We start from the raw sequence: 25,308 nt of genomic DNA, 5'->3' as shown, positions 1-25,308 counted from the left end.
TGTTGAAGGTGGGGCCTTGTGGGATGTGATTGGATCATAGGGGTGAATCTTTTATGAATGGTTTAGCACCATATCCCTTTGGTACTGTATGAGTGAGTTATTGTAAGATGAATTTGTTTAACAGTGTGTGGTATACTTCAATTGCTCGCTTCCTACTGCTCTGGCCGTGTAAGACATGCCTGCTTCTTCTTCACCTTCTGCCATGATTGTAGGCTTTCGGAGGCCTCCCCAGAAGGTGAGCAGATGCCGGTATGCTTCCTGTATAGCCTGCAGAGTTGTGAGCCAATTAAACATTTTTTCTTTATAAATTACCCAGTCTCAGGAATTTCATTATAGCAATCTGAGAACAGACTAATGCAATTACATATGTACTTTTACAAAAGTTGAGTGACATTCTAAATCCCAATTTTTGGGCTCCCATCAACTGGTTTGAAGTGGAAGAAGGATGAGCAAAGAAGCTGTTTTAAGTGTTGGGGTGGGGATCATGGGGCATTGCAAGGACATATCCAGCCTTTTATCTCTATCCCCAAATCGCTAGCCATTTAGGAAATAGCTTGAAAGTTCTATGCAATGGAAGTAATTCCTGCTAAAGACAATTTAATTCCCATTAGGATAATAATGGGTCACTTCCAAGTTCCACTTTACTAGAGTCTCACTCTCTAAATGTTTCACTCTGTGGCCTAGGACATTTCCTGCTTGTTTTAAAAAACAGACTGCTGCCATCTTGTCCCCAAAATAAGCATCTGCCATAATACTGATGCTCAATAGATTGTTTTTAAAAGAGCAAAGAAGATTCTTGGCAAAAAGTGAAATTGATGTGGAGATTGTGATAGAATATTTGGTGGAATTTTGCTTCCTTAATTTTGTTGATCTCATATTGGCTTTTGAGAGAGGTATGTATTATTTCTGTTTTCTCATGAAGAGGAAGCCTCAGCAATCAGTGTAGGTTGGCAAAATTATACAGAGACTGGAGTGAGAGAGAATTGGCTTAAAATATGAATTCCTGACCAGTTATGTGCTTCTCTGTGTTGTATTTTTCTTCTTTGTAAAATAGAAATGATGCTGTCAGCTTTTCTGTGGAGCTCTGAAGAATATAACTCTGCATTGTCCAATGCAGTAGCCACTAGCCACATGTTCCATCAAACATTTGAAATATGGCTTGGTCACATTGAGATGGGCTTTAGCTTTAACATGCATACTGGATTCCAAAGACTTGATACAATTGACTTCATGTTCCTGACATATTATAATGATAACATTTGGAATATATTGGGTTACATTAAAATATGTTATTACATTTAATTTCATCTTTTTCTTTTTACTGTTTTAAATATGGCTATTAAAAATTTTAAATTATAGATGTGGCTTACATTTCTATTGGAAAGAGTTCTTACAGGTTATGGCTTATAAGAACTATATCCATGTCTGTGAGATCACCACTACCTCACAGTGGCAGATTCTATTATTTCCATTCTATTGGAACACACACACACACACACACACACACACACACACACACACACACAGAGAGAGAGAGAGAGAGGAAAAGGAGGCAAGCAAAACTCTTTCTTCACTCTACCATCTCCTACAAAAAGATTCAAAGTTTCCCACCCTTTCTTCGGGGGCACTGATGTGAATCAAGGGAAGTCCTTCCTCATTATCTCTTCTACTTCTGGGCCTGGGCCCCCTTGGGGAAGATTTGCTTTCTATTTCACACTTTGAGTGCACCTAATCCCTAGAGCCATTTCCGTTGGAGTTCAAGTTGACACTCAGATGCTTCTCTGCCTTTCTAGAAGTCCCAGGCTTTTTTGTTTCTGGGAGAGGAAAAACTGGCAGATTGGATATATTCACTAGCCACTTAAATCTTTAAATGCTTGCCCCTGTTTGGTGTGGGTGGGAAAGAAATCTGCTCTCTGGCAGTACCCATGAGAGAAGAGAGAAAGGAAAAAAAATACAGAAAACACTCTGATTGATGATTTAAGAAATAATGTTGCTGTATAGCAATCTTTTGTAGAGCACCGATCATATGTTAGAAGTAAGCTAACAGTGATTGATAACCAGGCAATATGCCAAAGACATTCAATACATTATGTCATTAATCCTTGAAACCAACCAATGAGGCTATATACTATTAGTATCACAATTTTACAGATAAAGGACTAAAGGTTTAAATCTCTAGGTACCAGCTATGGTTTCAGTGTTTGTCCTCTTCAAAATTGATGTTGAAACTTGATTCCCAATGTGACAGTATTGAGAGGTGGAGTTTTTAAGAGGTGATTGAATGGGCAGAACCCTCATGAGTGAATTAATCCATTCACTCATGAATGAATTAATGGGTTAATAGATTAACGGGTTATGAGAATGGGACTGATGGCTTTATTAGAAGAAGAAAGACCGTGTGCCATGTGATGCCCCAGAACTCCTGAGAGCATCCCCACCAGCAGGAAGTTTCTCACCAGTTGTGACTTCTTGACTTTGGCTTTCTCAGCCTCCATAACTGTAAGAAATAAATTCCTTTGCTTTATAAAGTACCCAGTTTCAGGTATTCTGTTATAAGCAATAGAAAACAAAGTAAAATTAAGATCTTTTCTGCTAAGATTCAAACTGTTGACAGTGACTACAGATTGAATACCCTGCTCTCTACTGCACTGAGGAAAGCACCCAGCAGAATACCAGGCACACCACAGGGACTTAATAAATGGTGGATTTTAGGATGATGGTGGTCACTGTTCCTGTTAGCAGAGCTTTTTTTTTTTTTTTTTTTTTTGAGACAGAGTTTCGCTCTCGTTACCCAGGCTGGAGTGCAATGGTGCGACCTCAGCTCATCGCAACCTCCGCCTCCCGGGTTCAGGCTATTCTCCTGCCTCGGCCTCCCAAGTAGCTGGGATTACAGGCACGCACCACCATGCCCAGCTAATCTTTTTTGTATTTTTAGTAGAGATGGGGTTTCACCATGTTGACCAGGATGGTCTCGATCTCTTGACCTCATGATCCACCCGCCTTGGCCTCCCAAAGTGCTGGGATTGAAGCCCCATTCTAATCTTGTTTTTCTGGTTCTTTTACCTTCAAGCCCACTCTTGTTATCACTCATGCCCTTTTTGACAACCGCTTAATAGACAGGAGGTGGTGCATCATTTCATCTACTTGACAATGAGTCCAGGGACACAACCGACTCACAGGAGAGAAATGCCATGGTTGGTCAAAACGCCTTCTAGGGGATGGACAGCATAAGTGGGGCAACATCGCTGCCATGTGTCATCTCTGCTTTCCCGCTCACCATACTCCTCCCATTACGCAGAGGTGTCTAACTGCTTCTTCTGTCATCTCACTGACCAGACCCTTCTTGTATTCTTTCAAGAAAGCTAGTTTTCAACTAATTTAAGCTCTTTGCATGAAGAGTAGGTCACAATTCTGAGACGCTATTATAAAGAATTAACTCCAGAGATATTCTTCCCTAATCACTTTTTCTAGTTATAAATGCTGTGTACTCCCGTAGGCCTTGGGGAAGCAAGAAGGTGATGAGGAGAAAGGCAAGGGTTTGTAAACAGCCTTCCTTCCCTTGTGTCCCCCATCACATGGCACCCCGCTGTGGGTGAAGCTCACTTTAATAATAAATAGATTGTGAAAGGAAAATAAATCTTTGGACCCCTAAATCATGAAGCTAAAGGGAAAATTCAAGCTGGGAAATGCTTAGGGAAAACCTGCCTCCCATTCTATTTAAAGTCATCTGTCTGGTCACTGAGATAAATGCATATCTGATCGCTTCCTTTGGAAAAGCCAATCAGAAGCTCAAAAGAATTCAACCATTTTTTTTTTCACCTTGGGGACCTGGAAGTCCCCTCCCTGCTTCAGCTTGTCCCCCTTTCTGGACTGAGCCAACGTACATCTTACATATATCAATTGGTATCTCATGTCTTTCTGAAATGTATAAAAACAAGCTGTGCCCTAACCACTTTGGGCACATGTCCTCAGACTTTCTGAGTCTGTGACACAGGTGCATGTCCTCCACCTTGGCAAAATAAACTTTCTAAATTAACTGAAAACTGTCTCAGGTATTTGGGGTTCACAATATTAAAGCCTAGCAAGATTCAAATGAACAAATTTTAAATGTTTCTTTGTGAGGTTACCCTTATATTTGTGCTAAAAGTAGAATCCATTTTCTCTCCATAAGCAAGACAATTTGGAAAACAGACATTCTTCTACAGATGGGCCCCAGATATTTTTTATTACATGGTGTAAATACAAAGCTCTGATTTTTGTTTGAAATATGCCCTCCAACCCTCCAAAGGGTAAAAAAAGTATGTGGAAATGGCATGAATTAGGACAGGCTATAATACTCTGAATGTACAGTCTGTCCTCAGTCTTGCTGTTTTGCAAAAAGCATCTAAAATTTATGCACTTAGATTTGTCAGTTTAAAATTGTGAGCTGTGTGTTAGCCTAGCTTGCTAAAATATTGAAGCCATCACTGTAGAAGGGAGAATGGGGGTGGGGAATGTAATACATCAAGATCAAAGGCATCGTGGAGACTTTATAAATTCTGCAGAGATTTTATCCCGCCTCATTTGTGAATTTCAAAAAGCTTTGCATACCTTCTTTTTTTTCCCCTTAGATACTTAGGAAGGACAACAAATATATTGTTTTTCTGTCACTTTCAGAGACAGGCTGTCGAAGAACAAGGTGTAAATAATGTAATTTTCTTAATAAATAAGTGTGGACAAATCATGTTGCAAAACAAGGTTAGGAAGAGAGGCAATAGATGGTCAATGACTCATAGCAAACTAATAAGGACGCATGGGATACAAGTCCCCATATTCCCTTGTGGAGCAGTGTTCTTAAAACCGTCCTTATTCTGCTCTGCAGATTTAACAATTTTAGCCTCGCAACCTAAGGCATTTAAAGGGAAAATGCAGCATTAAGTACTGGAAAGAAAAAATGCTTCTGGGCCTCGTTTAAGCAAGTACGGATGCTTTTCACTTACAGAACATCTTGGTGGCGAAAAATGATGATCTCAAATAGGATGTTGAAAGAGGGGAATCCAAATTAAGGCACATTTTTATTTTTACTTTTCCAGAGATCACATCCCAGGCAGCCTTTGTATTTTGCTGCTCTTTACCTCAAGCCCAAACTAAGAAGTCTTTACAGTCTGCCTGGGGAGCATGGCCAGTCCTCATACCCCTTAGCAATAAACTTGAAATGCACTTGATTAAATCAAATGTGATTGTATTATCATTTAAAAATATGTCTAGGGGCCGGGCACGGTGGTTCAAACCTGTAATCCCAGCACTTTGGGAGGCTGAGGCGGGTGGATCACGAGGTCAACAGATCGAGACCATCCTGGTCAACATGATGAAACCCCATCTCTACTAAAAATACAAAAAATTAGCTGGGCATGGTGGTGTGTGCCTGTAATCCCAGCTACTCGGGAGGCTGAGGCAGGAGAATTGCCTGAACCCAGGAGGCAGAGGTTGCGGTGAGCCGAGATCATGCCATTGCACTCCAGCCTGGGTAACGAGAGTGAAACTCCCGTCTCAGAAAAAAAAAAATAAATAAGAAAAAAAAAAAAATATATATATATATATATATGTCTAGGGACCCTGGAAATTTTGTTTTGGAATATGAGTAAGCTGGTTCTATTTGATACAGGTAGGAATTTAATTGGGGAAAGGAAAATCCATTCCTTCAAAGACTTCTATAAGCTTATCTAATTGGTATATATGTTGCTCAAAAAAGCATGTGGGGCACAACACTACTGTAAGAAGCAGCTTTTTTTTTTTTTTTTTCTTTTTATTGCATTTTAGGTTTTGGGGTACATGTGCAGAGCGTGCAATACAGTTGCATAGGTACACACAGGGCAGTGTGTTTTGTTTGCTTTCTCCCCTTCACCCACATTTGGTATTTCTCCCCTGGCAATCCCTCCCCACCTCCCCCTCCCGCTGGCCCTCCCCTTTTCCCCCTATAGACCCCAGTGTTTAGTACTCCCCTCTCTGTGTCCATGTGTTCTCATTTTTCATCACCCGCCTATGAGCGAGAATATGCGGTGTTTCATTTTCTGTTCTTGTGTCAGTTTGCTGAGAATGATGTTCTCCAGATTCATCCATGTCCCTACAAACGACACAAACTCATCATTTCTGATTGCTGCATAATATTCCATGGTGTATATGTGCCACATTTTCCCAATCCAGTCTATCATCGATAGGCATTTGGGTTGATTCCAGGTCTTTGCTGTTGTAAACAGTGCTGCAATGAACATTCGTGTGCATGTGTCCTTGTAGTAGAACGATTTATAGTCCTTTGGATATATACCCAGTAATGGGATTGCTGGGTCAAATGGGATTTCTATTTCTAAGGCCTTGAGGAATCGCCACACCGTCTTCCACAATGGTTGGACTAATTTACACTCCCACCAACAGTGTAAAAGTGTTCCTTTTTCTCCACATCCTCTCCAGCATCTGTTGTCTCCAGATTTTTTAATGATCGCCATTCTAACTGGCGTGAGATGGTATCTCAATGTGGTTTTGATTTGCATCTCTCTGATGACCAGTGACGATGAGCATTTTTTCATATGATTGTTGGCCTCATATATGTCTTCTTTCGTAAAGTGTCTGTTCATATCCTTTGCCCACTTTTGAATAATAGGTATAGTTCTTGCTGTGTTGCTCTTCTACTTCAAAACATGTACGTGGAGATATGCCCTGTGTCTGTGATAGAACTGTGGCTGAATGTTAGCTAGCCTCTTGGATGAATAAAGAAGATTTGAACAACTCATCAATTGGGTTTCTGTTTGGCTGTCAGTTATCTAAACCATTTTATGTTTTCTCCTGTTCATTGACACTAATTACATCTATTATTAAATATTTGACATGTATCAAAGGAGTCTCTGTGCCAGCCACTCTGCTACATGCCAGGAATGTTGGGGTATTATCCTTAGAGGGTTGAATGTGGGGGAAATGTGGGGCATCTTTCTCAAACCATTATGTTATAAATCTGAGGTCTGAAGGGCAAGACTTGGGTGCAGTGACTACTTCCTGAATTACTACTGTTTTCAAGGCACTGTGAAAGCATAATGAATGTCAAGTAGATGCTTATAAAATCCAGGGGCCACAGAGCCAGAACTCACAGTCCGTTCTGTTCTCAACAGAACTTCAGCATCTTCCTTAATAAGGGTCTATTAGTCAGTTCTTATACTGCTGTGAAGAAATGCCCAAGATTGGGTAATTTATAAAAGAAAGAGGTTTAATTGACTCACAGGGCCACATTGCTGTAGAGGACTTAGGAAACTTACAATCATGGCAGAAGCAAAGGAGAAACAGGCACCTTCTTCACAGGTGGCAAGATGGAGTGAGTGCAAGCAGGGAAAATGCCAGATACTTATAAAACCATCAGATCTCCTGAGACTCACTCATTCTCAGGAGAACAGCATGGTGATCCAATTACCTCCACCTGGTCCAGCCCTTGACACATGGGGATTATGGGGATTACAATTCAAGATGAGATTTGGGTGGGGACACAGTCAAACCATATCAAAGGGTGTGTTAACTCAGCTGACAAGCGCTCCGGCAACAAGATGCTTCTGATAATGGCAGTGAACATCATTCTGAGGCAGAAATCTGTTTATTCTCAGCCTGGTGGGGGAAAAGGAGGCCATGCCGCAACATAGGGCGCCCTGGCCCCAGCATAGAGAAGTTATATCAAAGCCTCTGGCATAGAAGAGGATTTGGAAGAGGAGACACAACGAAGAAAACAGTTGCAGGAAACATTCCAGATGTATTGGCCTTTAATTTGCAAGACTGTGGTTATTTTGTTATTTTTCCACTTTATAGAGACAAGTATTTTCCCTCTTAACAGAGTATGGAGGAGAGATGATAGAGAAATGGCCTGTCTTTACAAGTCACACCAAAAAACAGTGACTTCTTTTAAAACCTATTTTATCTTGGAAAACACACACTATAATGAAACTCTATTGCATTTCCCCACCATAGTTACAGAGGTGGGTGTGGCTGAGGCCGCTGAACATTTGATTGTGAGAAGTCCACACATCTGCATGTGAGCTGATATCCTTCCTGTCACTTGGTGCCAAGAGCATAACCTCTACGCTCTATAATGCGGTAGATCCAATAAACTTTTGACTTTCAAAATGGCCACTTTTTTTTTTAAATGAGTAGGCATATTGCTGATGAAAGCAACATTTAGTACAATTAGTTTGGAAAATTTTTGACAGTATGTACTAAAGTTGGATAAATATATATGATGATATGCTCCAGAAAACTTCCACCTAGGAATATATCCAACAGCAACATATGTGTATATTTACAGAAGGATGCATATCAGAATGTTCAGAGCAACATGCTCAAGGACCAAAAAGAGCCAATGGATTGAGTTTATTCTCACAATGGAATGCTGTATGGCAACAGAAGTAAACAAACCCCCAACTACGTGTAACAACATGGTTGGGTCCCAAAGACATAATGTTGAGTAGGGAAGCCAGACACAAGAGTTCACACTGTGCATACACTTCAAAATACAAGCAAACATGTTTCTAGGTGTCAGAGCAATGGTTATCTTTGGGGAGGTGGTAGCTGCAAAGACACACTAGGGGACATTTGGGGGAATAGCGATGTCGTTCTTCTGAAAATGGGTGCTATTAGGTTGGTGCATTGTAATTGTAGTTTTTGCCATTACTTTTAATTCCAAAACCACAGTTACTTTTGCACCAAACTAATAATTACATGGCTATATTAACTTCATGAAAATTCATAGAGTTGTATGCTTATGCTTTGTGCTCGTTTCTGTATGTGTGTTATATTTTTAAAAAATGAGTAAAAAGTGACTGTTAGTCCATAGGCCACTGTGAGATGTTTTGTAAAGCAAGAGTAGTCAGTATAAATCACTTAAATGTTTTTTGTTCTCAACCAATCAACAATTTAGTGAGCACCAGCCTTTGCCTGGCACTGTGGTAAACTTTAGAGAGAAATTAAAAAACCAAAAAGTAGAATATATGGGCCTTGCCCCAAGTGAGTGTAAAATCTAATTGGGGAGATAAACCAAATTAATCTATTAGAAAATTTCTTAGGATTATACAGAGTTGGAACAACGACTAGTATGCTTGGAAAAAAGTTAAGCCAGCAGTTCTGATTGGCTAACAAAAGCTCTTTTTCCCAGCTCAGAGTTAACACCTGCTTCCACTTCTGTTCCAGTTTCAATGGCACTTTCTGGGAAACCCTCTGTGATCTGCCCCTGTTCTATACTCCCATAATGTTCCAAAACAATGCTAGGTAGCCTGCATCACGATGAGTTGAATTAATCATATTCTATTTTGTTTATTGTACCGCTCTCCATGTGGCAGGGACAGTTCTGCTAATGGCTTTATCCCTGGGCCTAACTCATACTTAGAAAATTTTCTTGAATAAATAAGAGTGGAAAAAAAAGAGTTTAACATGAGCTGACATCGGGACTTTGTCTAAGTCGGACTTTGAATGATGCATAGGAAATGAATCAGTGTACAACATAAGGAAAATGAATACTAACTGAGCAAATGAGAATGTCTCAAGCTGTCTGCATGTGCACCTCCTTTTAATGATCACAATAACCCTATGATACTATTCATATGATTCCCATTTTACTTATCTCTCTTCAGTATTCAGAGAGGCTAAGTAATTTGTTCTGACTCACACAGTTAGTTAAGTAACCAAAATTAGAACCTAATACTTTGGTGCCTTTAAATGGCCTCTCAGGAAAAGAAAGGAGGCAGGCTTAGCATGTATAGGTGTGTTCAGCTGGGTCAATAGAACTCCCATGGTACCATATGAATCATTTGGTCCCTGAGAGAGCTTTTGGGTGGAAGCCATTTTGTTCCATTAAGCAAACAGTAGGACATTTTCACTTTGTTTTTAAAGAAAGCCAAAAGATTTCTCTACAGGCTAATCCATTTGACCATATAAATCCTGGACAATTGTTAAGGCTTAAAATAGTCTTGACAATATCTAAAAAGGAGAGGTTTGGGTGTAAAATCAATATAAGCAATCAAAGTGCATTTCACATATAAGATCTGGACAGACCTGCTGGGCGGAGAGGATTGGAGTGGCCAGAGTGATGGCTGATTCTGTCATGGAGGTAACCAGGCACTCTGAATCCTGCACTACTGAGTGTGCTGTCTGCTACCCTACCCCAAGCCCACCTGTGTGCTGCTGCCTGTGTTGCCAAGTACCTGGGTGTTTATGGTGCAACTAATGCCCATCAGCTCTCTAGTGTCTGGCAAATTAATATATCCACTTTGAAGTGTTTCATATCAGCTAAAAACCATAGAAAAATGAAGCTAGGAGGAAAAAATATATGAAACAATAAACACTTTAACATTATTTTATTTAGTCCTCTTCTCTGCAGATGATAAGTTTGAGGCTCAAAGATGTTATATCATCAACTTTTGTTGCCTAACAGAACACTCCAACCTCCGTAGCTTAAAATATGAACTGTTTTTTTAATGCTTTTGAGTCTGCAGGCCAGCTGGGGAATTCTTCTGATTTAATTCAGAGCTGGGTTCTGGGTTCATTCACGTATATGATGGCCAGCTGGTGAGTCAGTGGTGGTGGGCTGATCTAGGATGGCCTCACGCATGTGGCTGGCTGAAGGCTGGGGTGATCCTTCAGCAGGCTAACCTGGCTTGATCACAGACAGTGTGCGTGAGGTATCTGGAGGCCATCATGTCTACTGTATTCTGTTGAAAACTCAAATTACAAGGCCAGACTAAATTTAAAGAGAAGTGAACAGATGTTAACTCTTGATGACCAGGAAGAAAGGCCACATTGGCAAGGATGTGAGTACAGGGAGAGATGGAAACTTGGGGATAATTTTTAAAACAAGTCACCAAAGAAGTGAAATGGGGGGACTGGTTAAATGTCATTTGGGCTATCACAGCCAAAGACAAGGTCAACTCAATGTTCCAAGCTGTGCCAGGCCCTTGTGTTCTGGTTATGACTGAGGTCCTCTTCTGGGAATGCTGGCAATTTGGCACAGTGTTGGTGGCATTCAACGAGAATGGTTCACATGGTGTCTGTTTCTTCTTCATATTAGCAGGTTTGGACATTGAAGTTTAAAAAATCATTTCTTTACTAGGATGAGAAGCCATAATGAGAATGATTAGTAATCATATCTTTAGATCGAAAATAAAGGGGAAAATGCTTTGTTGCTTGAACTTAGAGGGATATGATAGTATGATAAACTGACAAGACAGGCTTTCTAGAAGTCTAGCTGTAAGGAGGCTCAGATAACTTCTCTTTCTACTGAGAGAGAAATCTGGCAGGTGATCCTGACTCAGTGACCTTGACATAGGGTCACTGAGTGACACTATCTGTACACGTGGTGGTACATGGTGCCTGACTTTCAATTTGTTTTCTGCTCAGGCTCCATTGAAATAGTTTCCATGAGGGGAATGAATAATCTGAACAAAAACTGAAATTTTTTCAACATTGAAGAGAGATACAGACTTTTGGTGCCTGAGAAGATGTGGCAGCTGCCAGCAGATGTATTAGTGGGATCTGGTAGAATGAGGAAGCATCCATTACATGCCTGGGACAGACTCTGAGGTGTCTTGATATGTTTCTGTCTAAACAGCTGGTGGCCATGGCTGATAAAATTAGATTATTTCTCTCGTTGCAACTCTCCTTTTGTGACAAGAAGGGAAACTCAGTTTCTGTTGCCATGCACCTAAATCTAGAAGTAGTAGATGTTGTCAGTATCCCCCATAATCCATCTTCTCAGTCAACTTTGGATGTCATCACAGGCTTGGGGGATAATTCCTGCACACTTTCTTGCTACTTTAAGTTCCTGAGTCCCTCTGCCTGATGGGTTTCTGTGGCAATGTGGACTTGCTTCACACAAAGAAGCAAGCCATAGTTTCTTTGGAGTTGACACACCAATAAACCACCCTCATTAAAAGAGAACTATTATTAAAAAGTAGTGGCAAATTGCTTAAACCTTCTCTTCTCTTAGTTGGGACACTTGGAAAGTGTGTTCTACATACCTTCCTCAGGGCATCTCCAGCAGATTTGAGCATCAGTTTCTCAGAGTGGTAACCAGCTCATTAATCATCCTGTATTCACCTTCTTTTTTCCACTATTTCTCTGTAGTTCTCTTTTGGTGCACTTCCTGAGGTTGCCTCCATAGTGTACCTCTTTCACCACATCATTGTCTCAAGTCTACAAAAGAGCACAACAACCACTTACAGAGTGTCACTGATCATCCAGCTGCCAAACTCAAATGTTACACCTTGGTCACATTCTGTGGGACCATCTGAGGCTTGTGACATGGCTGACCTTTTCTCCTGGTGGACTACTTTCTCTGAGCCAGTGGGATATGACCTCAGTTCTTGTAGCAAGTCTCGGATCCTTCACTTTAGACTCTTCTTTTTGTCACTTGCTTTTTCTAATGCAGGCAGCCCTTCAAGAATGGGTTGTCATTTGCTTTTCTTCTCTTTACTTTCTCCGTTGATGACTTTAGTTTTTAATTAACTTTTACTGCCATATATATCTGGATGCACCCCGAATTTGTCACTGACCTCAGGTCTGCAAGTTCCAAGGTCTCTCCCAAATAACAATCCCAAATTACTAGATCAGTCCTGTTCAATAAAAAACTTGCAATGATGAAAAACTCTCAGATCTGTGCTGTTTAAATGGTAGACAGCAGCCACATATGGCTACTTAGCACTTGAAATGTAGCAAACGAGGTGGAGACTTTGACTTTTTAACTTACTTAGCTTTAATTTATAATTATATCTAAATAGTCGCATGCGGCTACCTTATTACACAGCACAGTTTTTCACAATTCTAGTTGCCTGCGGGGTGTGTCTTTTTATAATTGTATCTCTTTAATTCTGTTTTCTCATTGGTAAGATAAGAAGATAGATCAATTCACTCTTTGAATTATTCAAATGGAATTTAGACAGAAGCCCCACATACAAAATATAAATGTATAATAAAAACCTAAAAATAAAAAAAACCTAGGAACAAAAAAAAGATTTTTTTATATCTAAAAGGTATCAAAATACTCTCTACAGGTATGGTTATTAAAGAGCACTTGAGCAGTAACAATAAAATAAATGGAAGGAATTAAAGTTTAGAAACAGACTCATAAATATATACAAATTTGGTATATGAAAAAGGTAGTATTTTAGAACAGTAAGAACAGTATAAATAGTATTAGGACCACTGGATATCCCTTTGATTAAAAAAAAGGTGAATTTCAAATTACACATAGTAAACTTCAGATTGATTTAATAGATAGATAAAAATTAAAGACTTAAGTGTAAAATCCAAAACTAGAGAAACCCTGGAAATAACCTAGGTAATATCATTCAGCACATAGGCACAGGCAAAGAGTTTGTGATGAAGACACCAAAAGCAACTTCAACAAAAGCAAAAATTGACAAGTGGAATCTGAATAAACTAAAAAGAATCTGCATAGCAAAAGAAGCAATCAACAGAGTGTACAGACAACCTACAGAATGGGAGAAAAAAATTGCAAACGATATATCTGAAAAGGTCTAGTATCCAGCATCTATAAGGAACTTAAACAAATCTACAAGAAAAATAACAAAACAACACCATTAAAAAGTGGGCAAAGGACATAAACGGATGCTTTTCAAAAGAAGACATACATGTGACCAAATATAAGAAAGCAAAGTTCAACATCAATGATCACTAGAGAAATTCAAATTAAAACCACAATGAGATACCATCTCACACCAGTTAGAATGGCTATTTCTAAAAAATAAAAAAACAGCTGCTGGCAAAATTGCAGAGAAAAAGGAACACTTATATGCTGCTGGTGGGAATGTAAATTAGTTCAACCATTTTGGAAAGCAGCATTGCAACTTCTCAGAGACCTAAAGGCAGAACTACCATTCAACCCAGCAATCCCATTACTGGGCATGTACTCAAAGGAATATAAATCATTCTGTTATAAAACACATGCACATGTATGTTCATTGCAGCACTTTTCACATAACCAAGACATAGAATCAACCTTAATGCCCAGCAATGATAGTATGGATAAAGAAAGTAGGGTACATATTCACCATGGAATAGTACGCAGCCATAAAAATGGAAGAGATAATGTCATGTGCAGGAACGTAGGATGGAGCTGGAGATCATTATCCTTAGCAAACTAATGCAAGAACAGAAAACCAAATACTACCTGCTCCCACTTATAACTGGGAGGTAAATGATGAGAACACACAGACACATAGAGGGGAACAACACACACTGGGGCCTACCTGAGGGTGGATGGTGGGAGGAGCGAGAAGTTCAGCAAAACTAACTAATGGGCACTAGGCTTAATACCTGGGTGATGAAATAATCTGTACAACAAACCCCATGACATGAGTTTACTCACTTAAAAAACCTGCACTTGTACCCCTCAATTGAAAAAGTTAAAACATGACATCAACATAATTAAAAGATAAATATAAAAGAATGCTTTTGTAGTTGTAAATGGGGGAACAGTTTTTAAAAATCAGTAAGTCAGAGGCAACATTTCAGTTTAAAATTGGGCAAGTCAACCAGTTCAGTCCTGTTTTCCATCCACTCTCAGCAGGCAGTGAGCATTCCAGGTCAAATCTCTACTCTTTTGGAGCTGACATTCTGCTGGGTGAGATGAACAATTACTTCTTTATGGTGACCTACCTTAGGTGACCAAGGATTCCCATCTATGCCTGTTGTTCTGGCATGATTATTGATAGTGTCTGTCTTTACTTTCAGCAGGGTCCCAGTGAAATGATACATTATGTGGTTCCATACTTAGAAGGCATCAGGGTGTTAGGGGCTCTAGTTAAGAGGACTTTAAGCTTCTTACTCCAACTATCATAAGAGCAGCTTTACTTCATCTATCTTTCCTTTTTGCTGTAACAAGGGTTTTTCACTTTTGAATGAGCATAATTAATATATCAGCATATTTTCCTAGTCAATTAAAAATATACAAACATATGTAATAAACTACAAAAAGCCCTACAAGTCCTTTAATAAGCCCAGACCCCTTCTCAGATGTATTCTCTGTCCACTCATATTCCTCTATTACTTCTGTTTTTAAATATATGTATGTATATGTTCTGTGTCTAATTTATAATAATTTTTATATTTTTAAATAAGTAATGTCATAATGTAGTGTAATATGGTACAAAATATTAGTATGAGGCAATATCAGAACAATTGAATTCTTGTTTTCATTTTATATGTGTTAGAGATCTTTCAGCATAAGTAATTTAGGTTTATATTTTTGTTTTCAATGACTGCAGAGTTTTCCACAGTAGAAATGGTGTGGTAGGTAGCATAATGGACCCCAAGGATGTCCCCGGATCTGTGAATATGTTAACTTACATGGCAGAAAAGACTCTGAAGATGTGATTAAGGGTGTAAATCTTGGGGCTTGAGATGGGAAGTTTGTTCTGGATTATGTGGCTGGGCCCAATCTAAGCACAGGAGTCCTTATTAGTGGAAGAGGAGAGGACATAGATGGGTCAGGGAGATGTAACACAGGAAGGACCCAACCTGCCCCTTGCTGGCTGTGAGGATGGAAAAGAGGCTAGAAGCCAAGGACTGTGTCAGCCTCTGGAATCTGAGAACAGCCTTCAGATTATAGCCAGAAGAAAAATCAAGACCTCAGGCCTACAATTTAAAGGAATCGAATTCTGCCCACAAATGAAAAGAGCAGAAAACTGTCTTCTAAAACCACCATAAAGGAACACAACTTGCTGCCATCTAAATTTTGGCCTTGAGCTCAGGTAGGACTTCTCTGATCTATACAACTATAGGATAATAACTTTGTGTTATTCAAAGTCTCTAAGTTTGTCGTACTTTGTATGGCAGCAATAGAAAACTAATACAGATGGTAAGCCGTAAGCCATAACGTATCCCATCTATTGATAGACAATAAAGTTATTTCCAATTTTCTTCTATTACAATGTTGAAAATGAACTTGCTTCTCCATTCATCTTTAGGCATATGTGCCAGTAATTGATTAGAATACATTCCTCCATAATGAAACTTTTTTATCAGAGAATAGAAACAGAGGTTTTTCTAAGATTGTCACATTTTCTCATAAATGTCATTACCAGTTTACACTCCTGTGAACAATGTATTAGTCTGTCATTTGCCTCTTCTTTCACCTTCCTGAGAACTGGATATTATTATCCTTGTTATTTTTTGCCAGGTTGTTGAATGAAAATGTTTTCTTCTGAGTTTGGATTCCCCTGGTTACTAGTGAGATTAAATATTTTTTGTATTGTTACTAACCCTTGGCGAATATTTCGTAAATTGTCCATTTCAAGTTCTTCAAGTTCCACTGTGTAAATCAGCTGCTTTTAATGCCTTTTGAAGTGAAGCCGATGATCAGTGAATCCCCCAGTATCACAGGGCTGAAGTCTGGACTCATGTTTCACTCCTCCTTCCCTGTTAACACCCAAGATTGGTCCACATCTCAAGGTGTTGCTCCTTTCTAGTTCTTCTGCTGCCTTCTAATTACTCACATCCTATGGCTCTCACTGCCCCTCAGTCCTCTCCTACCATCCAAGTCCCCTTCTTAAATGGAAATTCTGATCTTACTGATCCTAAGCTCAGAAGCCTTAACAGTGGCTGTCCAGTGTATCCGGAGACACATAGTTTCCCAGGTTGATTGGCCTTGAAGTCTCCGTGGTGTGACCCCAGCTGCCTTCTCTCATACCTCTTCACTTTAATGTTTCTAGTTCCCAGAGCACCCTTTCACTTTCTTAGGCCTCTGATTTTGTTATTGCCTAAGTAGTGAATGCCCTTTATCTCCGTTTTTAACCACTCAAAATCTTTTTGTATTTTCAAAGTATGTTTCAAAATTCCTCCTCATATAGGAGTTTGTTTTTTTCCACCATATAGTATTAAAACTTTCTAACATACAGAAAATTTGAAAGAATTGTATAGCAAATGCCCATATATCCCACTTAGTTTCTACCAACAATACTATACTTTTGGTGTTTAAGCCATGAAATCCTTGCCTATGCCTATGTCCTGAATGGTTTTGCCTAGGTTTTCTTCTAGGGTTTTTATGGTGTTAGTTCTTACGTTTAGATCTTTAATCCATCTGGAGTTAATTTTAGTGTAAGGTGTCAGGAAGGGGTCCAGTTTCTGCTTTCTGCACATGGCTAGACAGTTTTCCAAACACTGTTTATTAAACAGTGAATCAATTCCCCATTGCTTGTTTTTCTCAGGTTTGTCAAAGATCAGATGATTGTAGATGTGTGGTGTTGTTAAAACACCAAAAGCAATGGCAACAAAAGCCAAAATAGACAAATGGGATCTAATTAAACTCCGAAGCATCTGTACAGCAAAGGAAACAATCGTTAAAGTGAACCAGCAACCAATGGAATGGGAAAAAATTTTTGCAATCTACCCATCTGACAAAGGGCTAATATCCAGAATCTACAAAGAACTAAAATAGATTTGTAAGAAAAAAACAAGCCTATTCAAAAGTGGGCAAAGGATATGAACAGACACTTTACAAAAGAAGACATACATGAGGCCAAGAAACATATGAAAAAATGCTCATCATCACTGGTCATTATAGAAATGCAAATCAAAACCACATTGAGATACCATCTCATACCAGTTAGAATGGCAAGCATTAAAAAATCTGGAGACAACAGATGCTGGAGAGGATGTGGAGAAATAGGAACGCTTTTACATTGCTGGTGGGAGTACAAATTAGTGCAACCATTGTGGAAGACAGTGTGGCGATTCCTCAAGGACCTAGAAATAGAAATACCATTTGACCCAACGATCTCATTACTGGTTATATACCCACAGAATTATAAATTGTTCTATTATAAAGACACATGCACACGTATATTCATTGCAGCCCTGCTTACAATAGCAAAGACCTGGAACCAACCCAAATGTCCATCAATAATAGACTGAATAAAGAAAATGTGGCACATATACACCATAGAATACTATGCAGCAATAAAAAATGATGAGTTCGTGTCCTTTATAGGGACGTGGATGAATCTGGAAACCATCATTCTCAGCAAACTGACACAAGAACAGAAAATCAAACACTACATGTTAGCACTCATAGGTGGGTGTTGAACAATTAGAACGTGGACACAGGGAGGGGAGCATCATACACTGCAGTCAGTTGGGTGGGAGTAGGGGAGGGACAGCGGGGGGTGGGGAGGGTGGGAGGGATAATGTGGGGAGCAATACCAGATATAGGTGATGGGGGAGGAAGGCAGCAAACCACCTTGCCATGCATGTACCTATGTGACAATCCTGCGTGATCTGCACATATACCCCAGAAGCTAAAGTACAATAAAAAAAACCTTTAGTATGTTTCCTTTATCATATATCTGACCACCCATCCATCTTTTATTAATCTCTCAATCCATCTTATTTTTTATGCATTTCAAAGTAAATTACAGATTGTATACATTTCTTCCTCTTCAACTTATGATGGGGCTACATCCCTAAACCCATTGTAAGTTAAAAATATCATTATAACTCAAAAATGCATTTAATATACCTAACCTAGTGAACATTGTAACTTAGCCCAGTCTACCTTAAATGAATTTGGAACACTTACATTAGCTACAATTTAGCAAAATTATTTAACAAAAATCCTATTTTTTTAACAGTCTTGGTTATGTCACGTTTTGAGCTATCTCATGTTTTATATTGAATACTGAAAGTGAAAAACAGATTTGTTGTATAGGTACTTGACACACAGTTTCTATTGAATGCATATTGCTTTCTCACCATCCTAAAGTTGAAAAATCTTCAGTTGAAACATTGTGCGTCGTGGACCATCTGTAGTTTCCTACAGAGGTAAGATTTGCATGCACTGAAACACACACATGCAGAGCATGTCGTGATGAGTTTGATAAATGCATATAACTGTGTAATCCAAACCCCTACCAAGATGGAAAATAGAAGGTGCCATCAAATCTGTTCTCAGCCATGTCCATGCCCCAGAGGCCATCACTTTTCTCATTTTTCAGGATAGATTAATTTTGCCTGTTCCAGAACATCATATAAGTGATTAGAATGCTTACGTTATATAATTTTTAATATATATATCCCAAATATATATTTTGTATTTCGTTATAACAGTTCTGAGTCACCCTTCCTTTGTTCATAAAAATGCTTTCTCAAATGGCCTCATATAGGAGTAACATGTATTCATCTCTTATGCCTTCTACTGTATAATTAACTCTATGAGGTCGGGCTTTTCAATGCACATCTCTGAATATACTGTTGTATCAAGCATCCTACCTTACTTGTAATAGGGAACCCATACCCATTTGCTGAACTAGAAAGCAGAGTGCTTAAAAGAATCCAAAATATTAGAAGAAGCATACTTCTTGTGTTGTGCTATCTTGGATTGAAGTTAGGAAGAGCAAGTATTCTTATGTCTCTATATTCTGTGAGAAGTATGTAACAAATATCTGATTTCCCAGTTGCTTCTTCTCATTTTGCAAAGCAGGACACTGGGTACCCTGCTGGTAGCATCCTCAAAGTGGGTACATTTTATGGCAGAAAGCACTTTATACCTGCACACTGGCAAAGCTCCTTACAGCTTTTAGAATCCCCAATAACATGAATAGACAAAGTTCATGGTCAGAAGCAGTGTCATAAACAGAAATTATGAGTTAAGACTGTGAGTAGGGCCTGTAATCCCAGCACTTTGGGAGGCAGAGGCAGGTGGATCACAAGGTCAAGAGATAGAGACCATCCTGGTCAACGTGGTGAAATTCCGTCTCTATTAAAAATACAAAAAATTAGCTGGGCATGGTGGTGCGTGCCTGTAATCCCAGCTACTCGGGAGGCTGAGGCAGGATAATTGCCTGAACCCAGGAGGCGGAGGTTGCAGTGAGCTGAGATCGCACCATTGCACTCCAGCCTGGGTAACAGGAGCGAAACTCCTCAAAAAAAAAAAAAAAAAAAAAAAAAAGACTGTAAGTAGGTAAAGAAAAACAGGTCTCAATAAGTGCTCAACTATGAAGAAACAGATCTGCATATCCTACAATTCCTACTAGAAATTTCCATAATAATAACACTGCATTTGACTTATTTGGAAGAATCAGCTTTGTGCATAACAATGTGCTGCAAGGTTTGGAAGATACAGAAACACAGTAAGTGGTTCTTGTGTTTGTCTTCCAGGAGCTTAGTGTCTTATGGGGTGAAAATGTCATTGAAGAGCACACAGTAATATGTTGGGGTCAGCTTGATGACCCACAAGAACTGATTCACCTTCCAAAAGGTGCCGATCCAGAGTATGTTAGTTCTTTCTTCAGGTTTTGGGTGTTTGTTTGACATTATTGAGGAAAGGGTGAACTACATTTTTTAAAGAGTTATATATTTATTAATCATAAAATTACTACTGTCGTAGCTGCCTCTATTTCTCCCACGGAATTCAGTCGTTAGAATGAAATATTACTCTTATCACTTGCCAATCACAAAGAACATTTGGAGCCAACAAATCAAGCATGATTAAGATCAATGTTCATTTCTGGGGCTGAAGAAAGCACTTTATTTCTGTTAAAAAATAAATTGACTATTTTTTTCTTGAAAATGGAGGCCTCTGCTCTCCTTTTCACTTTGTTCCATGTCTTCTTCTGAATTATTATTTATCTTTTTTTGGTAGCAGTTACACTTAAACAGAAAACAACTTTTGTAAAGGAGGCCTACACTACAGGTACAGTTGGGAGGCCTCCTGGATGATGGGACAGATACTATGTTCTCTCAAAGAGCAAAAAATCATTCACTCCGTTCCAAGAAAATTACTCACAGGGGTCTTCACAGAGAGAGCTCACATCAAAGCCTGTTCATTTTTATCCTCTCTCTGCTCCTAATGTTGTTCTTTGAATCTTCGTTTGTGCATTCATATTCATTAGGAGTCAAAGCAATCTGCCACCCTGGTTAATTTCCCCATGCAGACAGCAATAGAAATTCCTATGATATTGCCTGTGATAGGTAGTGAGGAATCCCTAACTCAACTTGGTACTTTTCCCCACTGGGTAAATGATTCTTCAGAATAGTTAATAGGGTGTTGAAATCTGCACAGACAGAAATGCTAATGCCTCTGCTAAATACCTACGATTATCAGCTCAATCTTTAGTGGCTAGAATCTGACATAAATCCTCTGAATGCATTAAAGTCAGCCATCATACCTGGCAGAGATGCTTGTTATGTTGACCTTGAGCAAAGCCTTCCCTGACAGCAATTCAATAGAAAGATGGGTGCCAAGACTGTATTTTTATAAAGAGAAAGAAGAATCTGTTTAAGTTAAGAATTTACTCTCATGCACCATAAAAGCCTCCTGTGTATAAGCTACATTCCAATGAGACCCTGAGAAAGAGCGACATTATTCCAAGCCAAGAACTGGGGACATCTAACTGCCCATTATTGCTTACTTCACTGTAGGTGCTTAAAGTACATAATGACTTTGTATTCCCTTCAATAGAGTTTTATTGCTATGAACTGTGATATTTTGGAACAATATGTGCAGGAGATTATGTCTCTAAAGTTTCTCGTACTCTGTACATAGGAATATATTGAATAAAATCCATAGAGATTTCTCAATTAGAATTAACTGCTAATGTTGAAATTCCCTGCATAAAACATGAAATAAAAGAGTATTATTTATAAAATAGCTAAAGACCCAATTTTCTTTCAAGTGCACATTAAAAGTTGTCAAGGCCAAATATCATAATTATATGGAAATAATAATATTTTGGAAATGTTGGATTAAATATAAATAAAATTAATTTCATCCATTTCTTTTTACTATTTTAATGTGGCTATTAGAAAGTTAAAATTATATTTTTGGCCCACATTGTATTTCTAATGGACAATCTTGCTCAGGAGGAGGGGTTGGCAAGGTGGGTCATGAGCTATATCTGGCCTGCAGCCTATTTTTATAAATAAAGCTTTATTGAAACACAACCACACTTGTTTACATATGGTTTATGTTTCCTTTTCTTCTTTATATCATCAGCCTTTTTAATTTTAGCTATTCTTATAGAAGAGTCCACTGTGTTTTGACCAACTGTTTTGTACTCTCCCTTTCTTACTATATGTTACAATAATCATTTATGATCTTTTCGCATTTCCTCCTCCATTGGACTTGAAGTATGACAGGGCAAGGGGCCCTGTCTTTATTTTTCACAAAGTGTGGAAACATTGTAGAAATATACCCTGCTATGTATATTCAGTGACTGTTGAAAAGTATTGCAATTTCAGGAACTTGAATCTCAGTCACAGAAGAGAGAGAACTATGATAAAACAATTTTGATAATTTCTGGGATGCCAGGCTACCAGACCATGTTTTAAAAAAAGAGTTAGAAATGGATGCTCTAGTTTTAGAAATTAATGAAGATCCAATATCCTTTAAAGCCAAGGGCCATTGGAAAAACTGAGGAAAGAAAACCACAGAGCCAAGGTTGAAACTGAGGTCCCTCAGTTCTACCACTTAAGGCATCCTAAAATTTTACCTCTTATTTCACAGTTTATCTCTTATCTTGTTACATTGAGAAAACAAAAGTTGTAAGAGAACAACCTCATCTGACTACCAGGAAATCTATCAATCCGCATACATCTATGCTGCTGTATACTCCCTTCCCTTCTGCTCCAATCGATGAACTGTTCCTTTCTTATTTTAGGATGGAACTTCCTCTTCTGTACCAGCTCCTGCGTTCTCTTGCTTACTGAAGAACTCCATCCTTAAAACTCTCGCTCTTCTCCAACATTAGTTTCTCCTTTTCTTGGATGATTCCTATCACCAATCATTTTACTTTAAGCATCTTAAAACTCAAACAAAAAACACTTTCCCCTAATCCACAAATAGTCCATTCCTCCCAACCATTTCTCTGCTTCTGTTTGCAGCAACAGTCCATGAAAAACTATTTAAATATACTGTTTCCCCAAAACAAAGATCAATAGCCGGAACTTAATTAAATTAAAAAGCTTCTACAGAGCAAAAGAAATAATCAGCAGAGTTAACAAACAACCCACAGAGTGGGATAAAAACTTCACCATCAATGTATCTGGCAAAGGACTAACACCTGGAATCTACGAAGAGCTCAAACAAACCAGCAAGAAAAAAAAGCCATCAAAAAGTAGGCTAAGGACATTAGCAATGGACTAGGCCATGTTGGATCTAGGATTCAATATCTCCAAAGCTCATTGTTTGAATTACTCTTTTCACAATGATTTTTCTAATTATAAGCAGTGGATTCTGCTTGAAAACCAGAAATGGTAAAATGAACGTACTCACTAATTTAGAAGCAGATAAACATGATTATATGTAAAAAATTTTCCAATGCAAATTCAATAATGGTATTTCTGGAATCATGAAGGATAAGCTATCTCTCATTGTTTCAAACTTTATTCTTTATGAATCAATCTTTTAAAAATATAAATCAACTATAAAATACAACATCAATATATAGGTGATGAATAAATTCTAATGTATCTCTTTTTACCCCAATGCATTCTTTTATAGCTCATATTTTTTTTACATTCAGAGTCTCCAATAACCCAAAATGTAATTGAAAGTTATTGTTTTCTATTAATTTTATTGGCATATTTTCCCAGGTACAGGAAATCACAAAGGTAATTTCCAGAGAAATTGAAAATTAGTCTCAGATTTCAAAATTATTAGCTCTATGGGAGAAACCAGGGAAATGTCCACTTAGAATTTATAAAGGTCAAGTACTAATCACTTAAAAAAAAAAAAGGACATGAATAGACAGTTCTCAAAAGAAGATATACAAATGGCCAATAAGCATATGGAAAAATGCTCAACATCACTAACAATCAGGGAAATACAAATCAAAAGCACAATGTGATACCACCTCACTCCTGCAAGAATGGCTGTAATCAAAAAATCAAAACATAATGGATGTTGGCATGGATGTGGTGAAAAGGGAAAACGTTTACACTGTTGGTGGGAGTGTAACTTAGTACAATCACTGTGGAGGACAATGTGGAGATTCCATAAATAACTAAAAGTAGATCTTCCATTTTATCCAGCAATCCCACTATTAGGTATCTACTCATAGGAAAATAAGTTATCTAGAAAATACACTTGCACATGTATGTTTATAGCAGCATAATTTGCAACTGAAAAAATATGAAACCAGCCCAAATGCCCATTAATCAACAAATGCATAAAGAAAATGTGATATGTGTGTGTGTGTCTGTATATATATACACTATGAAATACTACTCAGCTATAAAAAAGAACAAAATAATGGCATTTGCAGTAATCTGGATAGAATTGGAGACAATTGTTCTAAGTAAAGTAACTCAGGAATGGAAAGCCAAACACTGTATGCTCTCACTCACTTGTGGGAGTTAAGCTATGAGGACGTGAAAGCATAAGAATGATAAAGTGGACTTTGGAGACTCGAGGGAAAGGGTGGAGTGTAGTGAGGGATAAAAGGCTCCACTTTGGGTCCAGTGTACACTGCTCTGGTGATGGGTGCACCAAAATCTCAGAAATCACGACCAAAGTACTTATTCATGTAACCAAACACCACATTTAGCAAAAACCTATTGATATAGAAAATTAAAAAGTAAAAATAAATTTACTGTTTCCACATCCTCAGCTTTCTGTTTTCTCCTCAGCCCATGCCCGTTGGCCCTTCATTCCCACTATGCAACAAAAACTGTTCTTGCAAAGGTCCATACCCACCACCATCTTGCAACCAAGTAGCAAAATTTCAATCCTCATTCTATTTAACTCTTCATTAGTTTTTGGCACAGTTGCACATTTCGTCTTCTAGATATACTTTTCTTGCCTTGGATTCCAGGATAACAGTCTTCAGTTGTTTTCCTCCTACCTCTTTGGCCACCTTTTATAAAATGTATGTGGGGATACTCCTTTCTCAGACCTCTAAATATTGGAGTCCCATAGCACTTTCTTTTTGCCTTTGCTTTTATTCAATCTCTACATGGTTTTATCAGTCCTATCACCTTAAATACCACGTGTGTGCTAATAAAATCCAAATGTTTTCTCTCTTCTGACTCCAACTGCCAACTTAACACCTCCAGGTATACATCTCATGGATAAACAGAAATTGTTTGTTATTTACAATTTAGTATCTCCCAAGTCTACTCCCCAAACTGCTCTTCTTCCATCTTTATTATGTTGGTAAATAATATTAACATTCACTAATTTACTTAAACCAAAAATCTATGAGTCATTATTTATTTTTCTCTTTTCTACAACCTTCCAATATAAAACTAAATTGTTAGCAAGTCTCTGCCTTCAGAATGTGTCTGGGTCCCAAT

General features: G+C 38.4%; 2 long non-coding RNA genes across 4 annotated transcripts in view; one reads left to right on the top strand and one right to left on the bottom strand.

The window, feature by feature from the left end:
• LOC144582455 (uncharacterized) overlaps positions 1-25,308 on the top strand; it is a 206,358-nt gene that overhangs the window by 137,208 nt on the left and 43,842 nt on the right. The window lies entirely within an intron of this gene.
• On the bottom strand, positions 10,354-19,578 carry LOC118153574 (uncharacterized). 2 transcript variants are annotated; one of them, XR_004742808.2, is made up of 3 exons: positions 19,371-19,578; positions 12,018-12,192; positions 10,354-11,106 (listed from the first exon to the last, which is right to left on the bottom strand). It is a non-coding gene; the product is annotated as an uncharacterized LOC118153574 (long non-coding RNA). The 2 variants fall into 2 exon arrangements; XR_004742809.2 differs by lacking the exon at positions 19,371-19,578 and adding an exon at positions 12,310-13,063.

Source organism: Callithrix jacchus, chromosome 5 (genome assembly GCF_049354715.1).
Source record: "Callithrix jacchus isolate 240 chromosome 5, calJac240_pri, whole genome shotgun sequence".
Lineage (NCBI taxonomy): Eukaryota > Metazoa > Chordata > Mammalia > Primates > Cebidae > Callithrix > Callithrix jacchus.
The sequence above is the reverse complement of the archived record's forward strand: the minus strand, read 5'-3'. Positions and strand labels throughout refer to the sequence as shown.